A 14,013-nucleotide genomic window follows, 5' to 3' on the forward strand; every position below is an offset into this window, starting at 1 on the left:
ACCTTCTCTTTGATAAAGGAGGCAAGAATATACAATGGAGAAAAGACAGCCTCTTCAATAAGTGGTGCTGGGAAAACTGGACAGCTACATGTAAAAGAATGAAATTAGAACACTCCCTAACACCATACACAAAAATAAACTCAAAATGGATTAAAGACCTAAATGTAAGGCCATACACTCTAAAACTCTTAGAGGAAAAGGTAGGCAGAACACTCTATGACATAAATCACAGCGAGATCCTTTTTGACCCACCTCGTAGAAAAATGGACATAAAAACAACAATAAACAAATGGGACCTAATGAAACTTAAAAGCTTTTGCACAGCAAAGGAAACTATAAACAAGACGAAAAGCCAACCCTCAGAATGGGAGAAAATATTTGCAAATGAAGCAACTGACAAAGGATTAATCTCCAAAATTCACAAGCAGCTCATGCAGCTCAATAGCAAAAAACAAACAACCCAATCCAAAAATAGGCAGAAGATATAAATAGGCATTTCTCCAGAGAAGATATACAGATTGCCAACAAACACATGAAAGGATGCTCAACATCACTAATCATTAGGGAAATGCAAATTAAAACTACAATGATGTGTCATCTCACACCAGTCAGAATGGCCATCATCAAAAAATCTAGAAACAATAAATGCTGGAGAGGGTGTGGAGAAAAGGAAACCCTCTTGCACTGTTGGTGGGAATGTAAATTGATACAGCCACTATGGAGAACAGTATGGAAGTTCCTTAAAAAACTAAAACACCAGTAATGCCGAATCATAACATAGCATGACTCAAAATTGTACTTAACTCGGGACTCGGGTTAAAAACTAAAACTTTAAATTTTAAATATTAAATTTAAAAATTTAATTTTACATATTAAATTTAATTTTAAATATTTAATTTTAAATATTAAAGGTAATAAACTTAAAATTTTAAACTTTTAAATATTAACTTTAAAAAATTAACTAAAATAAATAAATAAATAAGTAAATAAAGTTTTAGTTTTAGTTTAGTTTTTAAAACTAAAACACCAGTTTAGTTTTAAAACTAAAACACCAGTAATGCTGAATCATAACATAGCGTGACTCAAAATTGTACTTAACTTGGGACTCCCCACCATTCTGATTTCTGAGAAAACATTATGTACAATAGTTATGGGAGAGCTTAACAGACATCATATCATATGAACATCCTGGGAATATCACATTTTCCTTATCTGAGCCAGAGGAGTACTTCTCATATTACTCCAGGTTGCTGTTCAGGCTCACATGTCTCCTCCATTCTGCCCAACCTGAGTCACTACCTCTCATTTAACCTTCTTTAATTTCCTTCAGTTTATTTACCACTATGAAAGTTAATTTATTTTTTTTGGTAACTTCAGATTATCTGTCTCCTCTCACTAGCCTGGGGCAGGGGTTTCAGGGACCTTGTCTGTCTCCTCTGTTGTGTTCATTACTGTGTTTCTAGCACCTAGAATAATGCCTAGCAGCACTCAACAAACATTTATTGAGAGAAATATTGTACCATCCTGGATTCAGACTTTGATGACTCATCAGTTCTGAGCCCCAGCAAGAGAACCTTTTCTCCTTTGTTTAAGTAATTCTTCTCTTCGAGTCTGCTGCAAGACAAAGCAAATGTGGAAGAAATTACTGAAGGTAGCAATAACTACAACAAGTAGCCACCATTCTGACAGTGTTGATAAAATATATAGGCTTAGTTGCCTGTATTTTCGATGTACCCATATAATAGAATAAGAAAGTTCACTCCCATTGTTTCTACCTTTCCCCACCAGAAGGAAAAAAGAGGAAAGGAGCAGAGAATGGGTGGGGTCAGGAAGTCAACGAGATAGGGGTAGTCATGATTTCTTTTGGCTTCATTTTCCTCGAAGGAAGATGCTAAAAGAAGTGTGAGGGTTGGCGGCTCTCCACGAGGAGGTGGGCCTGGTTGGAATGCTCAGAACTCAGGAGGAGCTCAGGGCATCCTAAGCCTCTTCCTTCTTATTCAAAGCAGTGAGAAAGCAGAAAGACCTTATATTCTTCCTCCACTGTCCTGTCCCAACTAGTCTCCTGGCATAACTGAAATCCTCTTCCCAGCATCTACTCCTTTCCTAGGACTAGTGGTCTTAGCCATCTTGCTTTCTGACATCACACTTGCACAGCTGCAGAAACTTAGAGGTTCTCAGTGCCATCACTCAGATGACAAGCCAACCATCTGGAGGTGTTGCACACTCACTTCTGCAATTTACTTCATGCCTTGATGTTGGGCATTTGCCAAAACTCAAGCAGTCCCCTCATAATGGGTCCCTAACTCTCACTGTATCCCTTCCCTGGATCCCCTTCTGGAAACTGGAAAGAAGGGATATTATCTTAATGAAGTGAAAAACAGACTACTTTTACTAGCAACATTTCCTAGAGATCCCATTGTATTTGGATGCTCTACATCTGTGATTATAAGATTTTCAACTCTCAGGTATTTGGGGGGGGGGGCGGGCAAAGTCAGATCTGTAGCCTTTGGTGGAAGGAGAGAGGAAGGAGAGAAGAAAATAAAATAAACCTAAAAACTCTATTGTCACATTTAATAAAAAGTTCTAAAAACTGACTTATTTTTATCTGAGGTACAAACAGAGGCAAAAAGCCTTAGATGGTTGATAAACATTTGAAGTATTTTTCAGTTATCTCACTGATTGTATTACACATTATTCACAAAGCCCTGAAGAAACAAGGGAAAAAACATATTATCCAAGGTACCAGTGTAAACTAGGTTGTCGGCATGAGTGAGTGAAAATAAAATTGCTGAAAATATTTGTTTATTCAGTTTCATCCAGTTGACAATAAAATGGAATGCATTAATGTCTCAGTAGACAGTAATTTCAGCTTGTGAAAATATCAAGTGGACTGGGAATAAGAGAGAGAGAGCTAAAGCAAGAGGGCGAGCGTGAGGAAGGGAGAGAGAAAGGAGAGGCGCCCCAAGGAACACAGGGAGCCTGGAAATAGGGCGGTGCAGCATCCTGAAGTCTCAGCACCTGGACTGACATGGCTATTGGGTGCCCTTGAAACAGGCAGCATTTTAATACCAGGAGGACAAGTTATGTAGATGCTGTAACAAGAGCCGGACCACAGAACCACAATCAATATAAGAAGTATAAGCTTGTCTTTTAAATTCTTCAGCAATTATCATTAGTACTCTCATCTACTGACTTCTATGTATCTAGGCTCTGGTTTATTATTTTTATAACCCTCTATATTACACCAAATGCTATTATGATGTTTTCATGCTTGACACATTTCAGAGGAAATTAGATATAGATTGCCTGACTTCTAAGACTAGCTCTCCCAGTGATTCGTTCTGTAACCATTGGGACATAGTATTTCTGTTTTCATTTCCTCATCTGTAAAATCAATACCTGTTCTCAAATACTATGGGATGTATGAAAGAGATGATATGAAACTCTTTTGTGCTCTTTGAGAGATAATTTGTAAAAACTTCAGGTAGGATTAGCATTTAAAATAAACAAGTATAAAACCAAATATGAGAAGTGATTTTTACATAATAAATAATTTAATATAATTTTATGTAATATAATTTTATATAATATAATTTATAATATTCTGGCCTACCATAAATTATACATCTTGATGATAATAACAACACTTATGATCATTTAGCAGGTGTGCCATGCCTGGCATATATATTCTTAAATATAGTCCTGAAGATTATCTCCATTTTAGAAATTAAGAAGGACTTGGGCCCAGAGAGGTTGACTGGCAGACTTGGCGTTTAAACCCATAGCTATCTGACCCAAAAACACTGCCTCTGATGAAAACTCTTAATAAACACTGACTCTAATAACACTTTGGTGGGTGCTGTCAGATTCTTAAATATGGTCAGTTTCATATCTAAATTGGTGGATTTCACTCTCATGATACCATTCCTGAAATGGTATCCTTCAGGAGATTTAGTCACTCACTCGTCAATAATATACCATCCATCCGTCCATTCATTCATTCAACCCATTCATTAAGTACCTCCTCTGCATCAGGCTCTGAGCCAGGCCCCGGAAAATGGTGGTGAACAAGACGGATGACGCCTCGGCCTTCACGAAGACTAAATTCTAGTGCAGAGTGAGACAATAAATAAAGGGCTAAAGAAATGAAAATTGCCCTTTGCAATTTGTGCTATGAAAGAAGGCAATAGAAACCTTAAACTAAGACTAGGGAAGCCACTTTAGATTGGATGACCATGGGAAAGCTTTCCAAGTATGTGACATGTTACAACTGAATTGTGGAGGACAAGAATGAGTTGCCACAGGAAGAACCAGGCGAGAGAGACTAGCATGTTCAAGGTCCAGAGATAGGGAAGTTTTTTTTTATGGTAGGGACAAGCGGAAGGTCAGCGTGGCTGTAATGTAAGTGATGGCAGGATGGTATACGGTGAAGTTGGAGAGGTAGGTGAGGGACAGACCGTGGTAAGGAGTTTAAGTCTTAATCAAAGAAAATGGGAGCATTTCCTAATGGTGTGCTGGAGCTAGTGCCTACTAGCCCACAGGAGCCAATTCTGCACATCTCCTCCCGGATCCATGTTCAGTGTTGTCATGTTGGTAGCTTGAAATTGGCCACTTTGTAGCATTTACATTATCTATGAAATGACATGTAAACCTACCTACTTACATATCTAAGTTATATGTAAATCCTTGTGCTATTTATATATCTAGGTTGTGGTATACACAGTTATATACGTATGTAAAAATTAATTGGGCTATAAATGAAATATGAGTGCACTTTACCCTATGATGTTATTCTTTAAAAGTTTTTACCCAAAAAAATGGTGGGGTGCTTACAACAAAAAATCACATAAAGAAGCAGTCCACTCCCTATAAGTAAAAGTTAACAGTGACAAAAAACAAAATTAGCAACACAAGAATTTTACACAAGAGAGCAACAGTTTGAAAGAGAATATAAAATAATGGCATTTTTAAAGACAAAAATATATATACAAGAATATCTGAAGAGATATGGTTAAGAATTTTCAAATTGAAGAAAGAGATGTATTATCATATTCAGAAGGTTTTATGTTTTATTCAGGATATATTTTGTTTTTGTTTTGTTTTCTGTGGTTTTTTTTGTTTTGTTTTTTTGCGGTACGCAGGCCTCTCACTGTTGTGGCCCCTCCCATTGCGGAGCACAGACTCCGGACACACAGGCTCAGCGGCCATGGCTCATGAGCCCAGCCGCTCTGCAGCATGTGGGATCTTCCCGGACCGGGGCACGAACTCGTGTCCCCTGCATCAGCAGGCAGACTCTCAACCACTGTGCCACCAGGGAAGCCCAATTCAGGATATATTTTGGAGATAGAACTATAAAACCTAATAGTGAAATGGATGTGAAGCATGAATGAAAGTGGGAGAATCAAGGATTACTGTAGATTCTGATTGACCTGGGAAAAAGTGGGAAAGAAACAGGTGTGAATGGGTGAGTTAAAACCTCTGGTTGTCTGAGATGCTGACTAGTGCCCCAAGTATAGAAGTAGCAGTTAGAGAGATGAGTCTAGAGCTCAAGGTATGGACAGGTGAAATGAATTTGGGAATGATCAAGACAGAGGAGGTATTTAAAGCTATAGGTGTGAATGAGGTGCCCCTGAATGTGGAGAGAATGAGATAAAAGAGAACCTAGAACTGAGCAGATGCTCCAGTGTTTCCATGCTGGCTAGAGGAGGAGACCCAGCAAAGAAGACCCAGAAGGGGCTGTGCATTGCATATTTCCTTTCTCAGTGATGCAGTCAGTGAGGGGTCCTGAAAAAGGAGACATGTACAAGAACTCAAAATAACAAATTCTAGACGTTGCTTAGATAAGTGATGAAGGTGCCCTTGTGCACATATTTGAGCTTCATGTGAAGCTGATTCCAGTTCTAACAGTAAATTTCCATCTTGACCTTGAACAAGGTTCTTTACATTTTTTAAATCTCAGTTTCTTATATATGAGATAGAATCAGAGATAGCAGTCTTTTGTGCCAAGGGCATATTCGTTATGGAAGAGATGTTATATGTGGCAATATTTTGAGCTACTAGAGAACAGTCCTCCATAAAGATAAGAGAGTAACAGTATGTAAAATAATCAAAGCCATAATCGGAAAAGTTCTATGTCCTTATATACCACAGTTCTCAATAAGATTGACTGTTCTTGTCAGAGCCATATTTTTTTTAAAGAGCAAAACTATCCACTTCGAATAATGCATTGAATCCCATTTCTAAACTCACAGTGTGTCCATTTTGTAGCATATATTAGCCTCATTGCTAATATTTCTTTAGACAGGTATAATAGAACTAATGTACTGAAACATGGCCTTCATTTATTTTCTGATTAACCTTTGTTATGCTCGACAGTGAATCACATCACTAAAGTACCAGATCTAGATTATGACCTTGATTTCTTGATTTAGAAAAGTGAAAAGAACAAAATATATTTTTTAATAAAATCTAGGTAGAAGAAATGAATTATTACAAATATATGTCGAGTCCCTTGAAATTCACATGAACTTTAAAAATATCTTTCTTATCAAATAAAAGATCAACTAAAAATCAATATCTTAAACAATGCAATATTATTATTATTATTATTTTTTTTTTTTTGCGGTACGTGGGCCTCTCACTGTTGTGGCCTCTCCCAACAATGCAATATTAAAAACATGTTTTTCTCTTTCTTGATCAAATACAGTTGGTCACCTCAGGGAATAACTGAGCTATCATTTCACCAAAACATGTCACACCAGCATCACAATATTTTTCTTAGGGAAAAAAAAAGAACTGAACCAACAGAGAGAAGTTGTGCTTGCTTTCACTTACACCAAAGGGCGTGATGAAGAGAATATAGTTTGAGAAAATTAGCACAGTAGCTATAAGCAGAAAACATCCTCAAGTAGAGGAGAAAGAATTTCCAAATATAAAGCTTGTTGTAAGAATGTATAAACAGAATTGACATTCTCATTGGCACTATTAATTAAAACACATTTTCACACAAGCCTTAATATTTCAAACACTTGTTGGGGTTTTGTGTTTGCAGCATGTTCATTGTTCTATATGTCGTATGTCAAATGCTGAAGTAGTGAGGAAAATGTTCAAAATTCAGATTCAAGCTACCAAACTTTTGAAATCAGTGTCTAGTGCCTGTTGATCAGATCTACATGTGAGGGAGAAATTTGACTAATGATAAATATATCCATAAGGAGGGATTTTATGTGTGCTCCACAGAATTTTATTCATCCAAAGGAGTGTTTTATCACACTGGATGAAGTTCTTGCTCATGTAGAGGAGAGTGGTTTTCTGCCAAACTAATTAGTTAATGTAATTAGGAAAACCAAAATGTGTCAGCCTACTGCAGTGTTGAGTAAAGAGTATGAGTAATTCTATTTTGTTATTCCTTCTGGAAGAAAAATAATAATAATGCAATGTGGTAGAATGAGCACATGTTTTCAATCAGACTGACCTGTGGTCAAACTACATATTTGCTTTTATTTGCTCTGCAACCCACCTGAATATATTATTCTATTCCCCTGAACCTTATGCATGAAATCAGAATAATACCTACATCACAGACTGTTGGGAGGACACAATGAAAAATTGCCTAACCTGTTAGTTCACTCATTTTTTACTTCCCTGGCTCTTTCTAAGGTTTGTAAATATATAGATTTCTGTACATTTTATAAAGAAAAGATACAAATACACCTCGGATGACAAAACACTCTCATAATCTGGTAAATCTAAGGCAAAGGCTATAAAAGTAGATGTCCTTAGAGAGGAATTTCAGATAGCTTCCCCTAATATTAAGCTTATGCTTGGATTTTACAGAGGAGATCTCTACTTTAAAAGACTGCACCGGACACTTTGATCTGCAATATTTATGAGAAAGTTCATCCTTATAAGGTGTTGAAAAATATGACTCCTTATGACTTGTGTTCACGTGTCTTTATTCTGCCCTCTGGGGGCATTCAGACATTTGAAGACAGCTATATGTTTATATTAAGACTTCACCAGGGGGCTTCCCTGGTGGCGCAGTGGTTGAGAGTCCGCCTGCCGATGCAGGGGACACGGGTTCGTGCCCCAGTCCGGGAGGATCCCACATGCCGCGGGGCGTCTGGGCCCGTGAGCCATGGCCGCTGAGCCTGCACGTCCGGAGCCTGTGCTCCGCAACGGGAGAGGCCACAACAGTGGGAGGCCCGCGTACCGCAAAATAAATAAATAAATAAAGTGTAGAAGGGAACAGGTAGTGCTGTGGTGGAAGGTTGGTGGGGGATGGAGGTTTGATATGCAAGTCCAACAATTCTCCTTTAGGGAGGTGACTTTTGAGCAAACCTGAATGAAGTAAAGGAATAAGCCAAGTGAGGCCTAGTGAGACAGTGAGCCAGGAAGAGGGAATGGCTAACAGAAAAGGCCCGAGGTGAGCTGAGCTTGGAAGATGTAGGGAGAGCAAACCATCCAGTGTACCTGAAGAAGACTAAGTAAGGTTGGTGGGTAAAGCAGATTTAGGCAGGGGCCAGATGACCTAGGGCTTTGTAGGCCATGGCAAGAGAGGCACACAGTAAAGCACCTTGCCTAAGGTGACAGAGGTAATACCATTTTTCTCTAAGCCTCATGGATCTTAATCACATTGCTGCTTATTATAAACAATATATTTTACTCATTAAAATTCCATCCGATTTTTTGGAAGTCAACAAAAAAATCACACACTGATGGCTTATGTCGAGCTTCCTGTCAACTGAAATATTTAGGTGTGTTTTTTTATGGGAACTCATTCGTTTGATTCCAGGCTCTCCTGTTTTTAATAACTGATTTTCGAAGAGGTTTTCATTCTTATCATTTTTGTTAAAAGAAAATTCAGAGAGCTTTATTTGATTTGAGTATTTTACTGAGTGCGAAACAATCTGTTCACAAACAGAATTCAAATCCAAAACTGATATGAAGCTCAGAAGCATAGCATTACAGGATGGCTTATGAAGTGAAAGTGAAGACGTTGTTTAATCTTTACAATGATTGGTTATTACAGTGAGGGTTACCACAGCAGGAGATTACTTAAAAGTGATTATCTCATATCATTTGAGGAAAATGACTTAAATTCCATTTATGATTATCAAAGGTATTTACAAAAATTAACCTAAGTTAAGTCTCGCTACTGCTCATGAAATAAGCTAGACTAAGTTTTGCTTATGTGGCTTAACTGTTTTTTGTCTACTCAGGGGCTTTTCAAGCCTGTCTCCATTTTATTTTAGCATATTTCACCTTGCTCTTTTCAATCTTCTTATTTACTGATTCTTCCTCTCAGCTTTATGTGTTCAAATAAACTTGCTTTCTATGTCTTCATGCAAGATTCTAATAAAAATGGTGGACAGAAAAGAGGACAAGATAGTTTGTCCTGACTAATACAGATGGCTGCAGGTTGTCATAAGTCTACTAAATTATCTTTAAGGTAGACTGGCCCAAATTACAAAACACATTCATTCTTAAAAACCTCTTCCATGAGTTTATTAAGGAAGATTTGTCTAAGGGTCCACAACATTCTCATGAACTCCTTGCTTAGTACATTTATTTTAAAAAAGGAAAATTAGGTTAGTTTGGCATGACATGTTTATCGAACACAGGAAAACTAATAGTTTTTACCACATGTATTTCTAAGATGTTAAAACAATCTTCTTAATCACCTGTCCTAAAATTGTGTTATGAATAAGTGGCATGCTTATTCAACTGTAGGTTGTAGTTATTATCTGTTTAAAAAGTGAGCCAGCCTTTATCTATCTTACATCCTATGGAACCATTACTAATCCACATAAGTTCTTGAAATATTAGTGATGACAGTTCTATCTATTGGATATAAGATGTTTGGATCTAAGGGGTTACAGTAGTAAGGTTTAGTCTTACTATCTCTCGATCTATCTTGAAGCAAAAAATTCCCTTGTACTTATTTTGTTCTGCCATTTCTTTGTTGAATTACTATTATTAATGAAGAATGTAGAAGCAAAAACAACAACAAAAAAAAGGAACTGGAAATCTACTCAGTTACCTTTTCTTCTTCATCATGACATTATCTGCCAGAGGCTGAGCCTAGTCTCTTCTTTGTTCTCTTTGCAGCAAACTTGATTATAAAAGTCTTTTTTTCTCCTTTAGATTTTATCCCAGTTCTCATTACATTTGGATTTTAGCCCACTTGACACTATTCTCAGAAGTTCAAACCTTTCTTTTCTCTCTGCCCTTGATTAAATGTTCTTTTATTTCTTTTTTCTATACATATATTTAAAACATAGACTTATCATGGACTATCCTACACTGTTATATTGCTTTCGTTAGATATTTCCCCCATTTTGTTCTTTAATTACAGTGTTTTTGTTGTATTATAAGAAGAAATGTGTTTAGAAGCTTGTTCATCTTGAGTGGGCTTTATATGTTGATTGGCCATATAGTTATGCTTATGCTTATGTTTTCTCTGAGCATTTAGAAATATGCTTTTCACTGTTTACGATGTTTGGGATGTATGTCAAAATACTCTGTGAAGAAGGGAGGGGACTCAGATGGTAAATAGGTAAAATAAGATTGGCCACCTGTTGATAACTGTTGAAGGTAAATGATGAGTACATGCTGGGTTAGTACACTATTCTCTACTTTGAAATATTCCATAATAAAAAATTTAAAACAAAAGAGATAAATTAGTACCAGCTTTCTAAACCTCACAAACCGAAGCCCTATTAATGCATACATTTAAACCACCAATTTCATGGAAATCATGAACATGAGTTGAAATTGTTCTTATATGGTGTTTATTATATTATTTTTATATTTGTAAAATATGTAAATAATGTAAATGTTCAACTGTAAGATACTAATTAAATAAAACTTGGTACTTATGATGGAATATATTGAATCATTAAAAAGAAATTGATAGGGCTTCCCTGGTGGCGCAGTGGTTGAGAGTCCGCCTGCCGATGCAGGGGACACGGGTTCGTGCCCCGGTCCGGGAAGATCCCACATGCCGCGGAGTGGCTGGGCCCGTGAGCCATGGCCGCTGAGCCTGTGCATCCAGAGCCTGTGCTCCACGACGGGAGAGGCCACAGCAGTGAGAGGCCCATGTACCGCAAAAAAAAAAAAAAGAAAGAAATTGATAGATTTAGGTAAGTATGTACAAATTTTAAAATCTTTATTAGATATATATATATTCTTATATTTATTCTTATATTTACTGGATATTATATATATATATGTGTGTGTGTGTGTGTGTGTGTGTGTATATATATAATCTGTACCGTAGACTCACCTGTTTCTTAGCTTTCTAAATGGCATATATCCTGTTGACATGCACTGCAGGTCCTCTTCTCTTAAACCTGTTTCTTTCTATTGAACATATTGAACCATTCCATTTTTGCATTTTGGTCCTGAGTTGTGACTAATCTCTTTTTTTAAAGTTAGCATTCAGTCATAAAGACAAAGTAAACAAGCTTCTCCTTTCTGAATATACCATATAGATCTGTACCAGAAATAAAGCTGGCACAACAGTTCTAGTGCTGAAAATATCTATCACATAGCTTCATTTCTTAAAAATTGTGTTTGAGGTCCAGAAAAAAACATGCCACATATTATGAATTGAATGAGATATATCAATAGACATAGTAATACATTTTTTAATCTCATTTCCACAAAGCAAATCCATATCTAGAAGGAAACATGGGCATGAAGTTCTTTGTAGGCTTGTTTTACTTTAGCCTTTCAGAGTCTTGCTGCAGAGATTAGCTTAAACATTTGAAAGAATGTGTGCCGTGAGGAAAAGCTTTAATTATGGTTGGATTATACTAATTTATTTTTATCTATCAGGTTTAGTTTGACTATACTAATTTATTATCTCTCAGGTTTAGTTTGATCAAATTTACCATTTTTATAAGCTTCTTCTAGTATTAACAAATATGTGTACGAGATGTTACATTTTAACATTGTGACACTGATTCCAAATCTATGAAATAAATTAAAATTTGTTTTAAAACAAAATAAAATTTTACAGTGGTAAATGAATATAGAGAAACCTAGCCTACTCAGCTACTATTCTTTTAGGAATTAATATAAAAAATAGAAAATGTTATTAGGCCAGATAGTCAAATCCTGGAGAAAGAGTTTTTTAAAAATCTGTATAAATTTAAAACTGTTCCATAAAAATTTGTCAAAGCCTAAACTTCCCTGACTTTGCATGATTGACATTCTTTAAGGGAGAAAATGAGCACTCTGGTGCGATCTGCCTAATGGATGTCTTTTTATTTGTTTCCATTGTTTCATTTTCCTTTCCTATCTTTCAAATGCTCCCAACTTGAAAGGTTTATTCTATTCTATAGGTTGAGGGGTCTTTCAACGAGAAAGAGCTTTGGATAGGAAATAAAGTTAGGGTTGCACTGAATGAACTTTCCAGCAGTCAGCTTAGATATTTGTCAAAAGTAGTATGACATTTGGCTAGGTAAGTGACAGTAACATCGACTTGATTGTCTTAATGTGTCGACAGCACACAAAAGCTCAAAATATGCTTTTTATTAAGTGGATGGTACCCCCCGGCTAAAGAATAATGAGTGTACTCTTTGGGGGCATCTTTTCATTATTTAACCTGCCATTCCATACTGTATGTATTAGAAGTAGACACCACAGTTGTCTGGTTTGAAAATATAGCTCTTATAAATCAGTGTCTCTCTGTGTAACAGATGAGGTAGCTTTTGCAGAAAGTAAATGGGGGGTTGGATAAGGGTTCTGAAACTGAAACTGTAGATGTCAGGAAAATCCACCACCAAATTACAAGTATATGCCACTGTTTCCTTAATTTATGCATGAACCAATTTGTAACTGCTCACCTGATGATCTAGATTTTAGCATCCCATAAAAAATCTTTAGGTCAAATAAATATGCTACTTTATCCTTTAGAATGATAAAACATATAATTAAATGCATTTAAAAAATAGAAACATTGGGCCTCCCTGGTGGCACAGTGGTTGAGAGTCCGCCTGCCAGTGCAGGGGATACGGGTTCGTGCCCCGGTCCCGGAGTATCCCATATGCCGTGGAGCAGCTGGGCCCGTGAGCCATGGCCGCTGAGCCTGCGCGTCCGGAGCCTGTGCTCCGCAGCGGGAAAGGCCACAACAGTGAGAGGCCTGCGTACCGCAAAAAAAAAAAAAAAAAAAAAAAATAGAAACATTAAATGGATTTTTCAATAAAGGTACATGAGTATAAGAGGAGATACTAATGAATACAAAGCATATCTAATTACAAACTGCACAAGAAGTACATAATGTAGATCCCTCTATAATACATGCAGTCTAAGATTCTGTCTATGGGCTAAGATTTAAAATGCAGTATTCAGTTACTTATTTTTGTTCATTTATTTTAAGAGTAGTATATTTAATTGTTCTTGAATTTAAAAGAATAAAAAGAAACAAGTAAAAATGAGGAATTATACAACTTTGTATAAATGTCTCCTTCCTGAGAAGATGCTACTTTGTAAAGATTCCTTGAAAGTAAAATAACAGCAATGAAGATTATGAATACCTTTAAGAAATGAGTCAGTATGCTTTAAAAAAAAATCTACCACAGTTAATAAAATTGTATAGAACTTATACACACACACACACACACACACACACACGAGTACAAGTAAAACTGGAAATCTAAATGAAAGTGGTAAATTTCATCAATATCAATATCCTGGTTGTGAATATGTGAATATTGTACTATAATTTTGCAGAATGCCACTATTGGTTTTGGGGAAGCTAGGCAAAGTGTACAAGGGGCCAATCTGTATTATTTCTTACAGCTGCCTGTGAATCTATAATTATCTATAAAAAGTTTAATTAAAAAGAAAAATATCTACATTTTTAATAGGTATACGTTTAAATTTTCAGGTAACAAAATATGGTCAATTGTTTTCTTTTTTTTTTTTTTTTTTTTTTTTTTTTATTTTTTATTTTTTATTTTTTATTTTTTTAATTAGTTTCTGCTTTATAACAAAGTGAATCAG

General features: G+C 36.3%; 1 protein-coding gene across 2 annotated transcripts in view; it reads left to right on the forward strand.

Moving 5' to 3' along the window:
- Positions 1-14,013, forward strand: part of GRID2 (glutamate ionotropic receptor delta type subunit 2) — a 1,351,788-nt gene that overhangs the window by 1,148,321 nt on the left and 189,454 nt on the right. The gene's annotated exons all lie outside the window — the stretch shown is intronic.

Source organism: Mesoplodon densirostris, chromosome 1 (genome assembly GCF_025265405.1).
Source record: "Mesoplodon densirostris isolate mMesDen1 chromosome 1, mMesDen1 primary haplotype, whole genome shotgun sequence".
NCBI lineage: Eukaryota > Metazoa > Chordata > Mammalia > Artiodactyla > Ziphiidae > Mesoplodon > Mesoplodon densirostris.